Consider the following 22,686-nt stretch of genomic DNA (forward strand, 5'->3'; position numbering starts at 1 on the left):
AGCTTATTCATTACTTTTTCTTTATACTTTATTCATTACTTTGGAAGTTGGCAAATGTGATGCTTATCTACAAGGGCCAGAAGGAGGATCCGGGAATCTAAAGGCCTGTCAGTCTGACCTCGGTGCTGGGGAAGGTCAGGCAGCAGATCATTCTGAGTGACATCACACTGCATATACAAGACAGTCAAGTGATAAGGCCCAGTCAACATGGGTTTATGAAAGGCAGGTCCTGCTTGACCAACCTGACCTCCTTCTATGACAAGTTGACCTGTTCAGTGGATGAGCGAAAGGCTGTCAATGTTGTGTGCTTAGACTTCAGTAAAGCCTTTGACACTCTATCCCACAGCATTCTCCTGGAGAGGCTGGCAGCTCGTGGCCTGGATGGATGTACTCTGTGATGGATAAAGAACTGGCTGGAGGGCCGGGCCCAAAGAGCTGTGGTGAACAGAGCCAAATCCAGTATGTGGCCAGTCACGAGTGGTGTTCCCCAGGGCTCAGTATTGGGGCCAGTTCTGTTTAATCTCTTTATCAATGATCTAGATGAGGGGATTGAGTGCACCCTTAGTAAGTTTGCAGATGATACCAAGTTGGGAGGGAGTGCTGATCTGCTGGAGGGTGGGAAGACCATACAGAGGGATCTGGACCGGCTGGATCATTGGGCTGAGGCCAACTGTATGAGGTTCAACAAGGCCAAGTGCCAGGTCCTGCACTTGGGTCACAATAACCCCAAGTGCTACAAGGTCAGGGAAGAGTGGCTGGAAAGCTGCCTGGAGGTAAAGGATCTGGAGGTAAAGGATCTGGAGGTAAAGGATCTGGAGGTAAAGGATCTGGAGGTGTTGACTGACAGGCAGCTGAACATGACCCAGCAGTGTGCCCAGGCAGCCAAAAAGACCAAGAGCATCCTGGCTTCTAACAGGAATAGAGTGGCCAGCGGGACTAGAGAAGTGATTGTGTCACTGTACTCAGCACTGGTGTGGCCCCACCTCAAATCCTATCTTCAGTTTTAGGCCCCTCACTACAGGAAAGACATTGAGGTGCTGGAGAGACTGCAGAGAAGGGCAACAAAGCTGGTGAGGGGTCTGGAGCATAAGTCTGATGAGGAGGAGCTGAGGGAACTGGGGCTGTTTAGCCTGGAAAAAAGGAGGCTGAGGGGAGACCATATGAAGAGTGTTGGTCTCTTCTCCCAAGTAACAGGACAAGAGGAAATGGCCTCAAGTTGCATCAGGGAAGGTTCGGATCGGATATCAGGAAAAATTCCTTCACAGAGAAGGTTGTCAGGCATTGGAACAGGCTGCCCAGGGAAGCGGTGGAGTCACCATCCCTGGAGGTGTTTAAAAGACATGTAGATGAGTTTCTTAGAGACATGGTTTAGTGCCAGAGTTAGGTTATGGTTGGACTTTATGATCTTGAGTGTCTTTTACAACCAAAATGATTCTGCGATTCTATGATTTTTAAGACCTAAAATGTCTTAGCCTAATGCCTTTTAATAACGAAGATTAATGTAATAGTATCCTTCCCAGCACAACTGCAAGTGCCGAGGAAGTTCTCTCAAGAACACCATTGCCTGAAACTTACACACTAAACGAAGAAATGGAGAGCCATCAAAAAGATAAGAATGTAGGCATTCACAGAAGCATACAAACATTTGCCAACCAAATGCTTTTAGGAACAAACCCACAAACAAAAAAACCTGAAACACATGTCAATGGCTCAAAAAACCTTGAACCTTGTGACCCAAAGTTTCATGAGACATGAAAAAAAATGTAAGTCACTTGGCTTTCCTTATTAAAAAGTATTACCTCTGTTAATATTAGTTTTAGTTCTACAATAAGTCAAGTATAGGACATGGCACTTAATACTACTTTCATTGCCAATTTAACTCAATTTGGATATTATTTAAATAAAAGCTGCAGATCACATCTGAGTTGTCTCACCAAAGAAACGTGCCAAGTGCAGAAAAAAAAAACATATTTACTGACTGAAATCAAATATGATAATAAGAGACCACAAAGTCTGACATCGTACTCTCAGAATATAGTAAAGTTGCTTATCCCAAAGTAAAAAGTATAGTCATCAGACAAGTGAACCAGATTTGGAAGATATACAGGAACACACATTTCACAGGTGTCTATAAAAAAAGATCCCAAGGTAATACGCATCTCTGTCAGCTTTGGTAGATAAAAATATAGTTCATTTGTATAAGTAGAGAGACAACAGGATACTCTAATACCCATGAAGTCAGAGGTGTAATCCTTTTCTCTTCTAGTAGTATTAACATATACAACATACAATTATACTCCAAAGTTTCCTAAATCAAAGTGAAGAATATGACATCAAACATAAGCAAAGATGGGGATTGGGGGAAGAGAAAGAAAAAAAAAAAACACAACACATAGATTTGAGTGCCAAGAGTAGCACAAAAAAAAAAAGAGTAGGAGGCAGAAATATGAGATGCAGATCTTTGAATTCAAAGACAATGGGCTTTAGCTTGATGAGGAAAACTAGCAGTCTCACAGACTACTGAAAAATCATACCAGCTGTATTTTAAACAGCTTGCAGAGATATGAATATCAGGAGAGGAGGGAGGAGGTACTTGAAGTACTCCAGATGACAGATACAGGCCTAAATTTCATTTGTAAAGACAGAAAGCATAGTCTTCAAAATGTTGTTTGGAAAAGGAAGAAGGAGGACATGAATAAAACATGACTCTGGATTCAAGAAGAGGTAAAAAAAAAAAAAAAAAAAAAAAGGGGGGGGGTGAGGGGCTACTCCCAAACAACTGCCCTGGGAAACAGAAGATTATACTGCTGTCAGCAGCATCACAAATGGCAAGCAAATGAGTTAAGTTGGAGAGAGATTATAATGAGCTCTGAGACATTTAAAATGTTTATGAAAATTAGAAGCACTGCAAGGAAATGCAGGACTGAATGAAGGCACAAAGAGCCATGAAATTCTACCAAGAAATGCAGTAACCTAAATAAAGAGGATAGTCTGCAAGACTTCTATGAACACTGTACACCTCAGGATTAGTGGCAAGAAGGAACAAAACAGGGAAGATGCAGCAAGCAGCACCACAGATGCCAAAGAGGGACAAGGCTGTGACAGCCAGGCAAGTTTCCCCACATCATATCTCCTCTTATCCCCACAAGGGTAAAGTAGTTTAGCTATATGCTTTATAAAAAGCACAACTACACATTGAAAATGTAAATAAATGTTTTGATTGCATTATTGTACTACCTGATAGCTACATAATAACAACTATTTTCAATTACAATTATTGTGGTGATTTAAAAGCAAGAGCATATTTTATTTAAACTAAAATTAGTAATCTAATTACATGTTTCAATCAATATTGGAATTCCTGAAAAATACAGACGGGTACAAAGAAAGAAGTATTACAATCTCTGCTGGCTGGCTGAAAAGGCTAAACTTGTTGAGTGACATCAAGGGGGAAAAAAAGTCCCCTTGTGTTCCTGTAAGAATTTTTTAGAAGAAAAATAACAACAACTGTGCTTTAACGGAGTAATTAAAAGATATATATATATATTTTTAAACATAAATACAACAAACTCTAAGATGTCGGAAGAATCTTAACATACTTCCCTGAAGTAGCCCTCCCTGTGTTTGCTTGGTATCTTAATTTGCGTTTGGTTTCAAAACTCTAGGCTTGCCAAGAGCTATTCCTTTCAAAACCTCAGGAATTCCATTACTAGTTTTAAGCGAAATTAAAGGAAAATAGAAGCATTCAACGCATGGCAAAAGTATGCACAAAGTGTTTGTTGATACTCATAAATAGACTGAAAAATTTAGACATGTCTGAAGGATAACTGCTGCACAGTCAGCTCTGTTTTGCTCTGCTGTGCAACTAAGCAAAAAGCTACTGCTGTCATTCCAGAAAAGCTCAGCATCAGATACATTGCTGCCAAGATGGAACACAGTTAGTACTAGATTGTTCATTTTCCACTGAAGAGTTCACTTATAAATCAGAGGTTGCATTTCTGCAAAATAAAAAAATAAAATTAAAAAAGTGGGAGTTTCCCCTTTAAAGCTACCACTTCAGCATCTCCATTTGGGAAAAAGATGCCACGCTGTGCTAAGACATGGCAAAACCAGTCAGCTCTCCACCCTGCCAAATATCTTGCAAGTCATGAAATAAAGACATTCCATCTCAGAAATATACCTAATATTGTGCTGATGATTATCTTTCCAATGTTCACATAATAAACAAAATGATATTCCTACAATTGCTTTTACTGACTGAATTATGGTAAGAATAAAATGTCCCCACCTACGTATTGTGCCAGATGCCATACTAATGCACAAAAATATAACATCCCTGTCCAAAGCATTTAAGAAAATTTGCTCAAAAGACAAATGATTCCTTTGTGCCAAGGTGAGTAATCCCAGCAGATAAGAACTACTACGCAGTTTAACTTCTTTGGCATCAGCCAAAGGTAAACAGTGCAAACATCAACACACCAGTTTAAACTGCAGCTCCAGTGAGAGATAGATGAAAGTTCTGTATCTTCCACTAGAAACACAGGAACCTAAGTACCAGGTGCACACTGGATAGAGAGTCTATTTTACCCCTGAAAAGGCAAAAAATTAAAGCAACTTTTCACCACTGAGTCAGCACACAGTAACAGATCAGTGGTTTACAGTAACCGTCACCACTGTATGAATGACAGCTGTAGCATCTCAGGCCCTGCCAGGACCAAAATCACTATGAAGGCCAAGGGAAAGTAGTCAGCTCTCCTGACTGAAAACATGGTCCCTTGGTCTCGTTTCAGTTTGGAGCACAGTCTAGGAAAACCATCACTATTTCAGAAATGCCAACTGTCCTACAGTTCTCAGCTTTTATCACAAGAATAGACAATTCATACAATATTTCTGAACCATGTTTTCCTCAACAAAAAAGTAATAGAAAAATGTACAAGAAAAAGCTGAACAGCAAGATGTACTTGACTACCTTTGCTGTAAGATACACGTTTATCATAAATAAGGGGAAATAAAAAGGATAAGCTCAAACCTACAGTGGGATCTTCTTTTAAAATCTCTGTTCAAAAACATACCAACACAGAAGCGCCTCTACCAACAGCCAATATGGAACCTGAACATTTACATTAAATAAAAAGTTCTGCAAGAATAAGTGGCAGGTCTAACAACTGTGACTGATTTTGGAAGATGAATAAAGGTGACTGCCCAGCATGGGCAGCTATGATAGCAATGACACGCAACACAATCATCTCACACTTGGCAGTAATTCAGGGAAACACATTGACTTACACAGATATTAGCAGTACTTTGTTGACTGAGATTCAAGCAAAAAATTTAGGAATTATCCTGGACCACCTGAGAAGTTATTGACAGATTAAGTATTGCTCAAATGACAAGAAACTTCCCATCTCACTACCCAAATACAGACATGAAAACATTTTAGAAAAAGAGCAAATAAGACATGGAATTAAAGTACTCTAAGACAAGAGGAGGAAACAGTCAGTAATCACAACAACATTTCCACTAATTAGAAAAGAATGCATAATAATCAGTCCCAAACATGCCATAATCATGAAATTTTATTGTATAAACATCAGAAATAAGTTATTAGTTCTTTTTATTAAAGCCAAGGGATAATTATTTCTGTTGTCATTTCAAGCTTGAGAGAAAGACTGAAATTGTGGAGAATCACACAGCTCCAGGAAGATATGCCTAAATAAAGAGGGAACTAAATTGATTGTCATTATTATTGCCACCTTGCCAGAAGCAGTGAAGAAGAAACTTTGAAAAGTACATTATATTTGGAGAATACATGACATATACACACATTTATATGCATAGATACTCATATGAGAAAACACCACATGCTACTTCAGCACCAGTTCAAGTTCAAAAAGAATGCTCACTTCTAACACAAATTATACAGAAGGGCCAACAAGAAAAGATGATGCTTAAGAGCAGAAAAGTCAAAGTTTGTTATATTATGACTGCTGTTCTACTAACCAATAAACAACCAAAAAGGTTCCACTTAAATTTGAGAAGAAACAACTTCTCAGTGAGGGTGACAGAGCACTGGAACAGGCTGCCCAGGGAGGTTGTGGAGTCTCCCACTCTGGCGGCATTCAAGACCTCCCTGGATGCCTTCCTGTGTAACCTCATCCAGGTGTTCCTGCTCCGGCAGGGGGATTGGACTAGATGATCTTTCAAGGTCCCTTCCAATCCCAAACATTCTGTGATTCTGTGTGATTCTGTGAAAATATCATCTGCATATGCTGCATGAAATTACACATCTCTGGACAGCAATTTTCAGCCAACAGCTCCTCAAATAGTTTTGATAAAAAACAATGTTATGCAGTAGCAGACAAAAATAAAACCCATAACGTTTGTTCCAAAAAACATCACTGAAAAACTGCAGATAGGTCAACCTCTTCCAGCAGCAGCTACTGCCCACAGTTACTCATCGCCACTCAGCAAAGAGAGGTTACCACCCATACAGACTTGCAACAGAATGAATCATGTAAAAGCACACTAAGCCACTTGAGGAAAAATTCATCAAAGTAACCGACCAGTGAAGGCAGATTGATATTATACTGGCTATTTAACTGTTGATTATGCCTAACACATAACACTGCATCCAGCTTCTTTGGTGAGAAGGATCATTAAGCACAGCAATCTATGTCAGAGCAGCAGAGGCAAATGGCTGGCGGGACAGAGTATCTACAATAGTCATGGATGATTGGAAAAAAAAAAAAAAAAATTAAAAAAAAAAAAAAAATCAATGCCTATCCATATCCTGAAACATTAAGTACAACTTCCGTGATAGCCTGAAAGCCTTAAGAAAGATTTTGAAAACCACTAACGTTAAATAGTTACTTAAGAAGAAAAGTCACACACTGCCTCCTAGGAAACTGTCTGAAGTTATAATATATGTCTTAGGTCAGCCTCATAATTTTCATAGGTGTGTTCATTATTTTTTTTTTTTTAATCTACTTATTGCTGCAAAGTATCCTGCAGTTTTCTTAGTGAATGCTCTGATCACTATCTTTTCTGTTTTTAGACTTTTCAATTTAAAAGCTCAACATATATGCTGAACAAATTCATTGTTTCAAGAATTTGATGGATGAATAGCAGTTAAAAACAGGAGCATATTTTTCCCATTAAGTACCACTGAATGAAACAAGAGGTACCAAATAAAAATAGTAAAAAAAAAAAAGTTACTATACAAAAGGCCAGATTCTTCCCTCAAAGTACATAATGACATCAGAGATGCAGTGCCACTGGTCTTAGATGTAAAATAAAGCCATGAATGATAACTGAGCAACGTATTCAAACTGTCAATGCCATATGAGCTTAACCTCACTGGATTAGGCCAGTATTGAACACACTTTAAACTGGCATAGAGTGTCACTGTCACCAAAAGAAACAGACACACCCTGCTCCCCTTACTGCTTGCTTCCACCCCCATCTTCACGCCAGCACAAATGTTTGTGCAGCAAACTGATCCAGCTTAAACCTAACCCTCCCCTCCCTGCCCCTCCCCCAAGTTAGTTCAAACCTCAACCCAGTTCACCACATAACCCTACAAGTATTTGCCTGCACAAAGGAGGAAGCAGCAGAGCGGGGTGGAAACAAGCAGGACGGTGTTTTTCAATGGTGGAGCTGGTCCATGTCAGCTGTACGCCTGTGCAAAGCAGGAGGCTGCAGGCTGGAGTCCCGTCACATCAGCCTCATGGCCTCTGAGCTCTTCCCCTCCCTCTCCTGGATCCCACCTCTTTGCTCATGTGGCCACTGACAGGTATGTGACTGCGAGGTGAGTCGGTTCAGGGTGCTGAGTCAATTCTAAACTAACTCTACCAAAAGAAAAAGTTGCTAGTTTTCGGCCAGTTCAGCTCCCTGAAACAGCTCCCGGTGCAATTGTTACCAGCACAAGGAAGAAAGAGGAGGAAAGAGGCTGGGAAGGCAGAAGGTCCAGTTTTGATCACCTTATGTGGAAACACTCGTACACCACCACATTTTTAAATTTAAACTTGCCAGAGCAGCTGAACATGATTATTTTTAATTAATTTGTTCTTAAGATTAAAGCTCGTCCCATTTTTTTTTTCAGAAATGTAAGCAGCCATAGTCTACTTGGGCACAAGTAGCAGGAAGTGATGCTGCTTCACTACATTAACCAATTTCACTCTTCATGTTTAGTAAAGCAGAGTATTAGTTACTCTAATGATCCTTTCACCAAATATTCTTTTAAATATCATTAATTTAATCATCTCAGATATTGCCACAGGAGAACACACATGTAATAAAACCAATGCTGTCATGTTAAGTTTTATATTTACTGTAATTTACTATTTGCAAGGAATTTAAACAATGGTTCAGGTGATTAAAGTGGTCTTATAAACCTCTCTGCTCAGGACTGAATTTCATCCGCTATTCAAAAAGTTGTTCTGTTTAAGCTACAAAACCCAATGGTCGCAGAAGTGAACAAAATTCACTTCAGTGAGTTCAGAATCAGACCCTTAATAAACATGCTACTTTCTAGCTATTTTTTGCCAGCAAAGTATTGTAAGGAAGAGTACACAGACAGACTGTGAGAAATAATCTTGCTAACTGCCAAACAACAGGATAGTTAGATTTAGCAGGGAATTATTTCTACGTCAAGAAAAGATATTTATGTTCATCCAGTTAACAAAGAAAAGAAACATAATCCTATCAATTCAAAAGGCAAAACATAACACCACCACAGTTCAAGAACTGTGTAACTAAAGTGCAGAATCAGATTCATGCATCTGCAAATCAGTCTTCCCAACTGTCACATATTACTCTACCTGTAAGAATTAGAAATGAGAACAGTTTATTTTGACTTCAACTCATCATCACCACCTAAGACAAGACACCGAACTGGAAAGTGAGCAAAACCCTAGAAAGCCATTTAACCAGATATACATAAAACTGTTGGTGCATTGTTTCAAGGAGCATTTTCAAAGCAATCTTGACACAGAGACAGACTCAGGGAATCTCAGTCAAGGAATAACATTATTAATCACTTTCCATTTGGAATGGAGTTAACGGTTTTTGGACTTGAACTGGTGACCTGCACTGATAAAAGTTCCTTTTTAAGTAGGCACAGACTGGTGTGCTCTTCAAATGCACTTGCTAACCAAGGAAAACAGACAATGAACTTCCCTGGCAGTTCTGCTGACTTCAACAAGAAAACAGGATGCTTATTGGATCTGAACCCCTGGGTCTTAATACCAAATCACTTCTAACACAGTGATAAATCTTAGAAAAATTAGTTTTTAATTCTCCTGAATAGAATTATAATGCAGAGCTAGCAGCGCAGATTCAAGGCCAGATTAATAATATAGAATGACTGGTGACATTAACACCATTAAAGATAAAAAGTACTTATTCAGAAAACTTTTTAGCTCATTACAACAAATGTCACTTTACCACTAGCACTTTAAGTAAAAAAAAAAAAAAAAAAAAAAAAAAAATCAGACTACTCAAAAAAAGCCACAAATGAAAAAACTTTTAAAAAATATAATGAACATCAAATCACAGATGGCAACTTTTTCAACACTTACTAAAATCAACCCAGATTTCTACTGTACACATTCATTACAATAACAGTATTATTTTCAACTCACAGCCCAACAACATTCCTTGTGATTTCTAACCATAATTATCACTTCTCATGCGTGAATGCTGAACAAGATGCAGGGACCAGGAAGATGAGAAAACGCGCTTTCATTTTCCAGAAAATCAAGTTCAGACGGAGAACTGAGTCAAACCAGTATAGAGACACCTTTCGACCTTTGTGATTCCTCAGACCTACCCTTACTACATCGGCATGCAGAGATACGTCAGAGGAAGGGGAGTTTAAAACGACGAGCAAGCAAGCTAGGTCTCTCTTTCATTCATACACACAGCAGCACTTTGAGAAGCCCAGGGGACCCCCTTCCCCTGGAGTGACTCTGTCTGAACCGACCCGGCAGAGCTCTCCATGAGCCTCAGGGCTCGCACCTCCGAAGCCCCCCCTGGACTTGCTCGGCGACGTGGAGCAGAAAATGCACTCGTCTGGAGAGGCATGTGACAGAAGCAGCTGACCCAGAGGACGGTGCAAGCGCTTGACAGGTCACACACGACGAGACCGAACCGCCGGGCACACCGAGCACCCACCAGGCCGGGTGGGCGGCGGGGCCGCCGGGATCCGCACCCCGCGCCAGACCCGCCTCCCGCAAACCAACCGCCAGGGCAACTCCAACGGCTCCTCTTTTGTTTTTGAACTCACACTCCGCTCACCCAGCCCCGCTCTTCCCCTCCCTCCCGCCCCCGAGCAAGGCGGCGACCCCCCCGCGGCCTTCCCCGCCCACAAACAACCGCCGGGCCTCGGCCTCCCGCCCCCGCCGTGCCCCAGGCGGCCCCCGGCTGCCAGGCAGCTCCCGCCACCGGCACAGCGAGACCCCGCACCCGGACCCGCACCTCGGGCGGGGAAAGGGACGGCAGGTCCTACCGCGGGGAACGTCCCAGCTCGGCTCCCACGGGAGGAGGCGCGACACGAGGCTGCTCCCGCCCACGGGCGAGCCGGGCCCGGCCCCGGGAGCCTCCGCTGCCGCCCCCTCCCCGCGGAGCCGGCTGGGCATCCCCCGCCAGAAGGAATCGGGGTGAGGGGGGGGAGGGAGGACCAGCACACCCACCTGCTCCATGAGCCCCCCGCTGGCCGCCGCGCCGAGCCCGCCGGGCCGCCTGTGACGGGCGAGACGGCGGCCCCGCGTCGCGCCGCGGGGAACGGCTGCGCCTCCCGACAGCGGCAGCAACAGGGCCTCGCTCTGGGCCGGACTTTGCCCGCGACAACTTCCGGGGCACGGCAAAAACGCTTTCCGGGGGCAGCGGCCGTTGAACGGTGAGGGGGGCGGCGACCGCCCCGTCACCCGCCCTGTCACCTGGTCCGGCCCCAGCCCGTCACCCGCCCGGCGGGGGGAACCGGCAGGGCTGCTCCCGGCAAACGGCAGGCGGTAAAGAGCGCGGCCCAGAGCGGTGCAGGGAGGCGGCCAGGAAGCGGGTCTTACTGGTTTCTCAGGTAAAAAAATAAAATAAAATAAAGAATTAAAGGTGTAATTGCGCGCTTAGCTTTGGGAAACATTGGCTCAGTCGGTTTGGTGTGGTTTGTTTTAAATTTCTTTATTTCTGGAGGTTGTGTGGCACACGGTGTTACTGCTGCTGCTGCTGTGGGAGCTCAGCTACAGCCAAGGGAGCTGATCTCCTCATAAACTACGCTACATGCAGCTGGAAGCAAAGGTAGACAGAGCAGATATTAAAGCCAAAGATGCTGCAAAAAGAAGCGTGAGAAACAAGAATGAGAAAAGATGCCACACCTGCGTGTTGTGATTTGTGGAAATGCTGAGCGCTTCTGTCAGCCACGGCGACAAAAGGCCACACGCTTGGTTGTGCTGTCGCTGCCCATACGTCATCTCGTCTGGCGCCTGTTTGCAGACCAATGCATGTGACAGGTCTTGCACCAGAACACCTTGTAATCTACCTTTAATCTCGAATGTGTAATTAGTGTCCCAACACACACAAAAATCAAACACATTGTTTGCAGTTAGAGCAGCCAGCACAAAACTCTCAGCTTTGTCTGAGATCATGCTATATATGGCTCCCTCTTTTTGTCTGGCTTCTTTGACCTTGCTCTAACTTTTGTCCTCTCTACCAAGCAATCCCTAGCCCTGAGTTACTTCACAGAACTGGTCTGTTCATGTATCTTACTTTCTCACAGGTTGTGCAACTCATGTTTTGACTGTTTCAGTTATCTAAAGCCTTTGATAGGGAGAATGGAGAGTCTTGCTCTGATGATAGCCACTCACTCTTCGCTTCCCTCGGCGGTTACTGCTTCATAGCAGAAGTGGCAGAAGCCACTCCAATATTCTCCAATATACACTAATATTCATTTAATCTGTAGGATGTATGAGAGCTGGAGAAGCTGAAGTCCATGCAGATATTTTCTTTGCATGCACATGCTAGAAAGGTAATAATATCTAGAAGGAAAAGGGTAGAGAGAACACAACTGTGGTTTAATGATTGCACCATTGCAGCTCTTGGCTTCTGTGCATGTGAGTCAGTGCTCAGAGAGCTAGATGGATAAAGCAAAGGGAATGGGATTTTCCTATAGCTGAGTCATGTACTATGCAAAATCACATAGCAAATTCTGTCATCTAACATACTGTCCATGCTCATATCCTATCAATGTAATATATCAGTGGGCTACAAAGCAATGAGCTGCACTTAAGACAAACATCTGCAGCATTCCTTATGACCTTCAGGTCCTCTGTTATGCAGACTTGCCATAAAGTCTGCTTGGCTCCAGTCGTTGACCTCAGTCTGTGAGTCCACATCCAACTAAGTATTTGTACGTTGCAGTTTTTCCATAGCATTCTCAGCAGCATCTGGATGAGCAGGGAACAAAGCCTCCACATGTCTGTTCTGCTGGGTCATTTATTTAATTTTCTGTTCTCTCTACCTCTCACCATGCCATCACCAGCTCTTGTGAATGGCTGCATTTAAACCGTATGTCAGGATTTATATTAAATTTGGATAGCATAGTGTCTCTTCAACAGTCAAGTTCAATGTCTTCATCAAAGGTGAAGTGCTGTTTCTGTTCACCTGTTGTGCTGGGTCAGTCAAGACCACCCCCCTTTTATAAGTGAGCTTGATCTTATATGGTATAGAATACCCAGATGTCCTAGCAATGAAGAAATTAACCCCATCTTGACCAGCTGAGCCATTCCACCCCTTATTCTATACCATTTATGTCATTCTCAGGTCGTACATGTACCCACATGCTTCAACTAATTACTACCACCTTAAATACATATACACATATACCAACCCCTTGATTTGTCCTTTTACAAATTAGCTTGACCTTATATGGTATAGAATACCCAAATGTCTTCAGTGTAGAAATTAACCCCGTCTTGACCGACTGAGCACACTTGTCAAACTGGTCATATTCAGCATTTACCTAAGTGTTATTTTACCTAGCTCACCCAGATTTACTGCCAGATCAATTCTGCATTTAGATACTAGAAGTCTGTGGTGCTCAGTGGCTGTTTTGTGTCTTTCTCCATGTGGTTTTCTGGCTTCTTAGGACCTTGCTGTGTCTCATTCCTGCTGGGAATTTCTGACTGGTCACGTTGTTCCTTCTCTTTTTCACTTCATAGATGTTTTGGATCCATGGCGTACTGGTTGCTGATCATAGCTACAGTCATTTCTGTCATCTCAAACTGAGATTATTGCAGCTCTGCTCGGCTGCCGTAACGATTACTACTCTTTCAAAGATCACATAGCTGCTTGCAGACTTCTGCAAATTACAAACTTAAGTTGCTTTAAGTCCTTTGATGGCATCTTCATTTCTGTTACATCTTCCTAAACTTTCTTTAGATCAACTTAGAAGTCGGAGACCTCCTCTGTTGTTTTACTATAGTTCCTGTTCTCTCTTAAAAATTGGATGCTGGTGCCACCTTTAAAGCTTTTCCATAAGTGATTAGCCCATAGATAAAATTTGTAAAATTGTTATTTTAGTAGCTAAACATTTCAACATGTTTGCTTGGGCATTTCTTGTATGGTCTTACAGAGTGGCTACTGGGTGTGCTAATTGCTTGGAACAAAAGTAATCATATATTTCTCCAATCTGCAATTCATAGCTGTTCTGCCCAATTACTATTTGGAATTAACTCCTTTATTAATAAAAAATTAGAAGGTCAAATAAATATTTTGGAAATAGTCTTTGAAAAGGAAATAAGCTTGAACTGTGTCAGATATACTATAGCTTGTATTTCCAGAAGTTCTCATTTCACTGTCTTAATGTATTTCAGTATGGATTCATAGACCCCTCTTGTTCCATTTCCTGGATTCTTACAAGATGGGAACAACATTTTGTGGTAGGTTTTATTATAAAATTTGGACTCTGCAGGTCAAGTGCTTATGCCTGTGATCTACATTGATTTAGGCAGTATTCAATTCTGTAAGCAAGAGAGCAGTCCAGTGATATGCAACATTTTATAATTACAGCAGATTTATCTGATTAGGAAAGCGCTTCTCTGTTTATCTTGTATTCTTTCCTAATGCCTGGGTCTGACAAAGAGGGAACTCTTGGGGAATACGATGCCAGATTGTGTTGTGTTTCTGCAGTTTCCTTTCATACATTATTCAGAGATTAATGGCAACAAACTTTTCAAGGGTTTGCACAGAAGGAGTTACATTTCTACTCTCCCAGAAGTTTGGAACCTATCCCATTTCATGTATAGTTTGTCTTCACAGCAGGGAAGTCTTTTTTGATCAGTATAAATGTGTATCCCCCAGCAGGAAGCCTGGATGTATTTTTGGAGATAGATACTGATTCAGATCCTTAATGTTTCAACTATAAATTCTGCTCTTGAAGTAAACATAAGAGAGTAAACAGTTTCTCTTACAAATGAAACCATAGCAATAGCCTCATGACAAATGACAGAACTTTGCAGTCACTTTGTTTTGTGATAAAGAAGGCCTTTGATATTGCTATAGGCACCACCAAACCCAGCTATAGGTGAGGGCTCTGTTATAAATATTGTCTTTCAGGGTTTGTGATTCAGCAGTGAAAGTATGTTTCTGATTGAAATGTGGTACAGAAGCTCGTTCTCTTTCTCTGCTGCAAGAAGCTACCTAGAGTGTGATTTTATCCTGACCTCCCCTTTCCAAAATCCATTTCACACTGTAACAAAATTTATTTTTTAAAAAAAGAAACACATTTGGTCTATAACAACATTTCAGGAGCTAGAAAACAGATTTACGAAGAGAGAGAGTTGGACTTAGTGTGCTAGCTGAACAGAGTAGTGCCAGTCACATCACATTCTGCCTCCCCTCATGTGGCATGCTAAGTGGAATGACCCTTTGTATATCAAATCAAGAAGTTTTTGTTTTCACAACTGAACAAAGCCCTTGCATATAGTAAGGGCTATATAGCAGCCACTTATGGCCTGATCCTGCATTTCTTAAGAAAGAACACCTCCCCTGTAAAGTTAGTAGGCTTTTCTTTTTTTCAGAGGGAAGTACAAGATTGAGTCAATAATCTAAACCACTAGTTCACTACATCATTGGATGCTGTCAAAATTATTTAAGTTGTCAACATTTCAGGTAAATATGAAAATAGAAATTTCAATCCAATAGTGAATAAAGGCATTTTGCAGATGGACATTTTAATTCACATAGTGAAACTTTTCCTGAAATGACTGCTGGAATATGAAAAATCTTCTGCTTTCATTCCTGTGATATCCAGGGAAAAGTGGACCAGAACTGGTCATTCAGGAATTCCTCAGGTGACTGTATTATAATTTGTTTTCCTCAGATGTTTTGTTCTTGAACAAATATACCACTGATATGGTTAAAGGATACATGAGCTCTAAATAAACATACTGTGAAGAAGCAGATACTTGTCACTGTGACAGCTGGTCGGTAGACTTTTAAAGATAATACAATGAGCTGCAAGAACATAAATTGAAACTTAGTTGTTTTCTCTGACCTGTTTATAGGCTGAGCTTGCTGGCTGAGATACTAGGTATTTGGTCCCTTACCACTTGAATATTGAAAGCCTGAAAAACATCATTGCAAGTGAAGCTGCCTTTTGGGCCTCCAAAATATAAATACAAATTCATTTCTCCTCACAAATGAATGTTCTGCTTAACCAAATTGAACTGTTTTCATTCCCCTAACAAAGGCGGCCACATGCAGTTCCTGTAACTTCTTGCAGGCTGTTTGCCAGGAAGAGCATCAATGTATTGACCGTAGAATGTACACACGTCTTTTTCCAACTAGCCTATGATAACCAGGTGGGATGTAAATTTAACTAAATGCAAAAAAAAGCCACAGTGTATTGCAACAGCATTCAAGATCAGACTTCGACTGACAAAAGCAAGGGAATTCCAAGTGAAGATTGCTCCTACATTCTTACTTCACCCCTCTGTATTTCAGAGTTTCAGGGCCTCAAAACTACACACTTGACTGTGTACAAAACAGTGTTCAAAGAGCATTGTCACAATGTCAGACTTTTAAAAATTAGGCAACTTGTGCAATTGTAATTTTGACTCTATTCTGGGCACAAAGTATGATAAATTTAAGTAGCCTATCATAGACCATTTTTCTATTTTGCCCCTTCCTCATTCAGGACGCAGAAGAGGTGCTTCTCACAAGAGAAAACAGCTGGTTATTTCAAATCTCTGCATGCAGCAAGTGCCCTTTGCCCTATTTATTTATTCATTCAATGAATAACGACTTAGGTGTCCTTCAGGCACTTATCATTGTGTTAGTTGATACTTCATTAGCATTAGTGGAATTATTTCTGTGTTTTCTGTACGAGAGAAGAAATCCAGTTTCATTTTACTTAGAAGAGAGCGTGGATTAGGTCCATGGAGGGTCTTGGTGCTGCTGTGCTCAAATTTGTGGCAGTTAACATTGAAGAACCTTGCTGCTGGGTGAAATCAGTTGTAACTAGTTCTCTGTCCAGGTTTCCTATATGGTACATGTCAGAAGCAAGTAGAGGAATAAATAGGCTTATGTTGGATCCACTATGAACAAGAAGCTGGCTCAGCTTTTCACTGTGAAAGGCCAATTACATCTGTGTGACTGAAGTTACAGTGACCAGGCCTGAGTGCTGCAGAATCTTGTAAGATGCCGGGTTTGTCTGTTGTGTCCCATAAGCAAGTATTACCACTGCTGTTGGAAAATTGGTAGATGGACTGTGCGCCTTCGCCTCAGCCTCTACAGTGCTTATTCAGGAATGTTAAGTTAGGTCCACACTGCCAAGTTCATAACCAGGACACTGACCAATAGTCCATTTTGCCCACACAGGTACATGGGAGGTGTTTCGATGCAGAGGCAGAGCAGGCAGGCAAGTACAGCTGCAAAACTTACAATTGTATCTCTCAGCACCCTCAAAACTCAGTTGGAAGGAGCTGCTTGCTCTACTTGGAATTTACTTCAGTACACTATTTCATGTTAGATGCCTGAGGGGGGCCCTTTATTACAGAATGTGAACATTTAAGGGGTAGGAGAAACCACTCTGTCCTTTTCCTATAGTTCAGTAATTAGAAACCCCAAAACTCTGCTCGTGGGGGACCTGGTTTTGGTTTCATCCTCTGTCTGTGAACATAACTATTAATATTTTCCTTCGCTCGGGTTGTGCTCTAACAATCATGTGGTTATTACAGCTTCCCTCATCACAGAATCACAGAATGTTAGGGATTGGAAGGGACCTCAAAAAATCATCTAGTGCAATCCCCCTGCCGGAGCAGGAACACCTAGATGAGGTTGCACAGGAATGTGTCCAAGCGTGTTTTGAATGTCTTCAGACAAGAAGACTCCACAGCCTCCCTGGGCAGCCTGTCATCTTAGCTACTGAAATTGTTTAGTTGTGACTGTCTGGGCTGGACCTTTAGGAGTAGATTTAGCTTGCTGGGAAGTATATGCTAAAGCGATCAGAGACATTTTGGGAACCTCACTGAAATAAGAATTTATGGAACGTTAGCACCTCCATAGCTGGAAAGCAGCTGGATGAGAATTTTGAAGACTGTCATTTTGAATTAAAGGATCATAAGTGTTTGTTTTCAGCATCTGAGTCCTCTTACTGGTTTAGTCACCGAGATTTGTCTCAGGTCACACAAGCAAATCAGTGACAGAGAGCTGGGGTGAGGCTTCAGCGTACAGACAAATACGTCAGACTATGGAAAAATCAACACGGGTTTTTGTAGAGAAGCTTTGTCATAGTTACGAAGTTCTTTCATGAAACCAACAAACTGATAAACCAGAGTGATACGTTCATTGTAGTGATTTCAAAAGAGCTTTTGGCACAGTTCCTCACCAGTGCTGCTAAAGAACATTAGCTGTCATAGGTTAGGAAGCCTGCTTTGTGAATTAGTAACTAGCTGAAAGAGAAGGGTTAATGAGGTAGCAATAAATAGTCATTTTCTTACGCTGCGGGAGAGTTACGATTGGACTCCCACAGGGATTCATGCTGGGACTTGCACTAGTTAGCATACTCAGAAATTGTCATGGAAAGAGAGTGAGAAAGGAACCTGCACGTTTTGCTGCTGGTGCAAAGTACTTTACAGTAGTGGCATATGAAGCTGACAGCAAGGAGTTCCAAAGGCTGTTATTCTGCCACGCAGCATGGATGTTAAACTAGAAGTTGAAATTCAGTCTCAATAAATGTAAAGTAATGCATACAGCAAAACCCATCTTAATTTTATGCACCTAGTAGTATGTTATACATCTGCTGTTATTGCTGTAGAAGGATTCTTTAGAGTCTCTATAGGTAATTCTTTGGAAACTTCATTTCCAGCTCCAAGTCAAAAATACCTGGAATTATTAGAAAAGGAAGACAGAATGAAGCAGAAAAAATCGTGACATCTTTGTGTAGATCAGTGGTATGGCCACATCTAGAGAACAGTACGAAGCTCTGGTTTCCCAGGTCAGAAAGAAGGTAAAGGTAGAAAAGAATAATAAAACATAGAGAATGGTTTCTGTTTAAAGCATGACTGTCAACACTTGGACTTTTCTGTTTGAAAAAGACAAAAGTGACAATGTCTGGGTGATTAAGGGAAGATGATTGAATTATATAAAATGGTGGCTTGTGAAAAGAAGGTAGGGAGCTCTCACTCACTTTTTCTAGTAGGTGGCACACAGGGGAAATCATGGACAGCAGGTTTAAAACAACCAAAAGGTAGTATTTTTTCCGGATGCTGCAGAACTATAGTATGGAGCTCACTGCTTCCAAAAATGTGGAAGCTAAAGCTACGATTACTTTCAAAAAGGGATTAAACTCAAGAGGGATGCAGTGCATTGGCAGCTAGTAAATGGAACGGAATACAGCAACCTTTGGTTCAGGTTTTCCCTAACCAATTATTTACTGAAAACTCTGATTATATATCTAGAAGGATGGTGTTATACCTGACCTGTTCTTTATACTCTCTTCCTGACTGATCAGTCTTGGTCATTAGGATCAGAAGCAAGTTTGGGATACCTGTGTAGTGCCACGCAGTATGACCATTGTGCAGCTCATACTGGAGAGAGACACCAAGATGATCAGGAGACTGAAAAATGGTATATTATAGAAGACAACAGAGAGAGAGAGAACTGAGATTGTAGAGAGAACTGAGATTGTCCAGCTTTAAGCAGGCGACTAAGAGAAGAATTTACTGCTGTTGTTTGTATGGAAGATGAAGTCAGATTGTGCTCAGAGAGACTGAGAGGGAATGGACACAAGTTGAAATACAGGAAATTCTGCTTAGATACAGAGATCTATTTGTTTGTTTGTTTGTATTTACCATGGACACAGTCAAACATTGGAACAAGTTGCCCAGAGAAGTTGTGTAACCGCCTTCCTGGGAGATACTCAGAGCTTGACTAGACATGGTCCTGAGCAATCTGCTCTAAGTGGTCACACTTTGAGCAGTAGGTGGTCCCAGGTGACTTGCAGAGGTCGCATTGCAACCTACATGGTTCTGTCTTCTTCAGATGGGTTATTACCATGTGCTTGTACCCAAAGGATACATTATTCCATATGGTGGATTTGATCAGCATTAACTAATATATATTAAAACTCAGTGCAAGAAAATAGTGGAGACAAGACACTTTGGATTTGCCATCAAGAAAGCAAGAGTCAGCTGTGGTACTTTCTGTCTTGTGGCTTGATAATAGTCATGAAAATACTTCATAAAAATGCATCGAGAAGAGGAGCTGTTAGTCAGGGTGCGGCAATAGCAGGAGTCAGTAAATGGCACAGTTGTCCATGCTCACAGTTTTTGGTCTTTACTTCCAATGTCTTCTTTAAACAAACGATAAATAATTAGTTTGTCAGATGCTGAATGACAGGGAAGAGTATACCCAGTGTAGCATGTGCTGCCATGTCACACGATGTGATTGTGTAAGCATGTGTACTCTGCATCTGGATGAAACGTGTCTCCCACAGAAAAGCCAGTAAAGAGATGTTCTTCTTCACCTTGATTTCTCTAACTAGGGTCAGCACTTCTTGGTATTTGGGTTAAAATTTTTGAAATAAAGATAGTGCTGTTTGTTTTTGGAACAATAAAGGACTCAGCATTCCGATGCAATGTGAATCAAGCAAAGCCATTTATTACAGAAACAAGCCTCCTTATATATGTAACTATATTCTAATCACGCGTCCACGCTCCAAGCATGGATTCACTAAATGAGTATCATGGGCTGTCCACGCGCTGGAGTCTCACTGATGATAGGTCTGATGATTCATGTCACGTTGAGGCCCTGTACGCTCCTCTTTCTCACAGCATATTCTGTTCTCAGCTTCTCGAAGCGGCCTTGAGATTCCTTTGAGCCTGACTAATTTAGCAACAAATCTTTATCTATCAAAACCCCTCCACAATTTGTCACTGAGTGCTTCTGTTCAACAGCTGGCATGCATGGCACGAGCGAACATTTCAGGCTACAAAAAATACCCAAAACTGCCCATCACTGTTACCTCCTGTAGTAAGAACTTTCATTTGTAAGATGCAGACTCTGCTACAGCTCAGCAGCTGAATGACAGTGTTTTCACCAACAATACTTAAGGAATAAGCTGAGTCTTATAGTTTTAAAGAACAAATGCACTTCAACTTAATTGCAGTCAGGCCTGAATAAAAATTAAAGGGTTTGCATGTCTGTTAGTCTATATGTGGGTAGAAAGGCAGTGAGGTTAAGATAATAGGCTCGAAATGTATTCTCAGAAAACATTTAAAACCACAGCAGGGTGTGATTGTATGCAAATGAGTATTTTTGCAATAGCAGATTAAACACCTTATGGAATTTGTATGGAAAACTGCATGCTTGTACATGATGCAAAGTATGATTAGGCACCAGTGCGTGGAGTTTTTGCCTTTGGTAAAAAATTAAGGCAGATTTAAATCAATCAATGGTTTTCTTAGTCTTTTCATAGTATATATTGTAAGTTACGAACAGTGATTACTAGAAAGTGTCAAAAAAGAACACTACTTTTTCCTTCGGCCTGCATCCTTACAGTGTGTCCTGCTACAGTTTCCAGTCAGATAAAGCACTTCAGTAGCAGAAAGTCTGCCCATAATCTACATTACATACCAGAGTTACGTTCTGCCTTTCTGAAACTCTCTCCTCTAACACTCAAGTTACTGTGTCCTGTGCAATGAGAGAAATACCCTAGCGTTTTCAAGAAAATTAACTTTTGGTGTGCCCAGGAAGGACATTTAAAGGAACATTTAAAGTTGCAGCCTACATTTTTTCCCCCTAGAAGTGATACATCTGACTTAGCAATATTAGATATAATTGTGTTTGTTTTCATCCATTGTTTTTCCTAGCTGGAGTAGAAAAGATAAAATACATTCCTTCAAATTGACTTTGACGTAAATAGTGAAGTAAATTGGACCCACAGTGACCTTGTGCAGTTTCTCTGAGGTGGATGTATTACTTTATGCAAGACATAAAAGCTTTTCTAAAGAAGTCAGATTGTCACATTGAAAAACAGTGAAACACACTCTCTTTCTGTCTTCCAAAACAACTCTGCCTGCTCAGCAGTAAATCTGCACAGGGAACGCAAGCTCCCACTGGCAGGATTACTCTTCTTTTCTGCCTCTTAATCATAATTTGTTAGTGAAAGCAGTGGTCAGAGAAAGTGCAAGATCAACAGTTCTGAACACTGGTACAGCAGGCTTCACTCTCCTTCATGCATGTGCCTTTGTGCCACATAATCCAGAATCACATCTAGAAGTGAATGGATAACAGAGCATCGTGATTTATACAGACAGATGAAACTTGGAGGACTGCAAAAGGTATCACCTACCCTTCTCTTGAAGGGTCTCTCCCCTGCTTGGGGGGAAGACTCAGCTTATGAAGCCACTGCTGAACTACTGATCATAGCCTGACATTTTAAGAGAAGAAAAACATAAAATCCAGGGGTTTTTATTTCTCCCCAGTATATAAGGAGTGGGCTTCTTCAGGAAAGCAAAAACCTTCTCACCATGTGGGCATAAACCACTGAGTGAGGGTAACAGGCTATCCAAGGTGAGGAACCACTCCAGCCCTTGCAAAATAACTTTCAGAATTAGAGCTGATATAGCCAACATAAAGGTCTATGAAAAGACTTTGGGCATGTTCCCTTCAAAGGGGCATGGAAGAAGAAAAGATGAAGTATGATAAAGCAGAAATATTGGTAATGCAATATAAAGCTGCTTTTGCAGTGCCTTATTTTGGACTGCCTAAATTCACACATAAAGCTAGTAGAAGCAAACTACGTAATTGCTTGAAACAAGGGAAATAAAAACAGACTTGTTAATTTAATGGTATTTTAAGCATTAATTATTTTAAGCAGAAATAATTTTATTTCCCTTCAATTAGGTGTAGTAGCATATTTTTAAAGCCAAATCGGGGACAGAACCAAAATGTATACCAACATCATTCTCTCATGCAGAAACATGTATAGGGGAAGTCTGAAGGATGGAGACCAAAGAAGTCCTGCTCATGGAATTTTTCTCAACACAGTTTGATTCAGGTGGGATGAGCTAATGCTACTGTAGACAGATATTTGTCCCAACTGTGTTATTCCAAATGCCTCTTAGCAGAAGGAGAGAAAGATGACACAACGGCTTTTGTGCTGTAATGAAGCATTTAAAAAATAGCTCG

General features: G+C 41.3%; 1 protein-coding gene across 2 annotated transcripts in view; it reads right to left on the minus strand.

Annotated features, from left to right (window-relative positions):
- FRS2 (fibroblast growth factor receptor substrate 2) overlaps positions 1-11,152 on the minus strand; it is a 52,046-nt gene extending 40,894 nt beyond the window's left edge. For both annotated transcript variants that reach the window (XM_080363425.1, XM_080363426.1), the window contains exon 1: positions 10,692-11,152. The gene's annotated coding sequence lies outside the window, so the exon portion shown is untranslated. The remainder of the gene's footprint in view (positions 1-10,691) is intronic.
- Between the last annotated feature and the right edge of the window lie 11,534 nt (positions 11,153-22,686).

The sequence above is a fragment of the Nesoenas mayeri genome (assembly GCF_963082525.1).
Source record: "Nesoenas mayeri genome assembly, chromosome: 1".
In the NCBI taxonomy this organism is placed as follows: Eukaryota; Metazoa; Chordata; class Aves; order Columbiformes; family Columbidae; genus Nesoenas; species Nesoenas mayeri.